General features: G+C 45.2%; 1 pseudogene; it reads right to left on the reverse strand.

Annotated features, from left to right (window-relative positions):
- Positions 1-765: 765 nt before the first annotated feature.
- LOC133048732 (interferon omega-1-like) lies at positions 766-1440 on the reverse strand (annotated as a pseudogene).
- Between the last annotated feature and the right edge of the window lie 445 nt (positions 1441-1885).

Raw genomic sequence — 1885 nt, forward strand, 5'->3', positions numbered from 1 at the left:
ACAAAGTGAAGAGGAACTAAAGAACCTCTTGATGAATGGATGGTTTTGAACTATGGTGTTGGAGAAGACTCTTGAGAGTCCTTTGGACTGAAAGGAGGTCCAAGCAGTCCATCCTAAAGGAGATCAGTCCTGGGTGTTCATTGGAAGGACTGAGGCTGAAACTGAAACTGCAATACTTTGGCCACCTGATGCGAAGAGCTGACACATTTCCAAAGACCCTGATGCTGGGAAAGATTGAGGGCAGGAGGAGAACGGTGCGACAGAGGATGAGATGGTTGGATGGCATCACCAACTCAATGGACATGGATTTCGGTGGACTCCGGCAGTTGGTGATGGACTGAGAGGCCTGGCATGCTGCGGTTCATGGGTTCACAAGAGTTGCACATGACTAAGTGACTGAATCGAACTGAACTGAATGAAATAACAAATTTACTTTCATAAGAATTTAATAAGTAAAACAACTTACAAGATTAAGTAAATGAACATATTTTCCAAACTTTATTACAATGCAGACAGACTTTTTATATGAAAATATAAATATGATGAGATAAAAGAAAATAAATACATAAATAAACATAAATAACATCAGAGCAGTCATCCATTATGCACTGATCCCTGTGCAGTTGAATACATTTTATATCTACTTGCTTATTGCTACAGAGAAAGTACTGCTGATTGAATTCAGGAAACATTGTGGCTAAAGCAGAAATCCGAGTCTTCTGAAATGAACACAGGTGAGTATACGAGGGTTATGTGGCATCTTAGTCAGTGAGAGTTATGTGAAGGTGAGTTCTGGTCTCCATCCATCATTCTTAACCTTTCTTGCAAGTTGGTTGATGAAGACAAGGCTCTCATGATTTCCAGTCTGACGATTTCCCAGGCACAGTCGCTGTATCCCTTCTCTCGCAGGTAGACATGGATGCCCTGGAAGTACCTCCTCACGGCCAGCGTGGGGCCCGTCCTTCCCAGGGCAGAGTCTTCCTCTCCCATCACCTGCCCCAGGCAGGCATCCAGGTCGTCCAGCTGCTGAAGGAGTCCAGTGCGGAGCTGCTCCAGGAGGGTGGTGTCCCAGGCAGCAGAGGAGCGCTCTGTGTGGAAAAGGTTGAAGCTCTGCTGGAGCATCTCGTGGAGCACAGAGATGGCCTGGGCCTCCTGCAGCTGGCCACCCTCCACCATCTCTTGGGGGAAGCGAAGTCTTTTCTGTCCTGCAGACAGAAGCGAGGGGAGAGCCTCCTCATTTGGCCCAGGAGCCTCAGGGTCTTTCTGCCAGCCAGACGTGGTTCTGAGACAGGTCACAGCCCAGGGATCCTCTGGGCCGTAGCTGACCAGCACCAGGGCCATCAGTGGAGAGAGCACGAATGCCTTGGGAAAGATGAAGCTGCTGCTGGGCTGGCGGAGACAGCGTCTGGTGGAATCTTGAGGTAGGTTCTCTGATGTCATGCTTTCTAAGCAAGGCCATTAAATAGGGAACATGGTAATTTTCATTTTCTATTTGTTTCTATATAGTTTTACTTCCTTCTTTGATTTTCGTTTATGTATTCACAATATGTTAAAAGAAAATGTCATCAATTTAAAGTATTAATTTTACCTATTTCCCAATAACTTCAAATGGATCCATCCAATTGGATATTTGTTAATCAAATTAGAAAGATTTTATTATTCAACACTTTTACTTAAACTGTTCAACACTTTTCTCCTCAGAGTTTCTGAGCTGGAGGAAGGAGATTTAGTGATGCTGTTGGCTCTCACTGGAAGCTTATGTCACTGAATCTAGTGAGTTTCAGTCATTCATTCAGGCAGTTGATTCCACTGCACTTCTTGGTCCTCTGTCTCTTTCTCCCTCTGAGAACAAAGGACGGTGAGAACCAGGCTACTCCTTCAGGGA

The sequence above is a fragment of the Dama dama genome, chromosome 29 (genome assembly GCF_033118175.1).
Source record: "Dama dama isolate Ldn47 chromosome 29, ASM3311817v1, whole genome shotgun sequence".
NCBI lineage: Eukaryota > Metazoa > Chordata > Mammalia > Artiodactyla > Cervidae > Dama > Dama dama.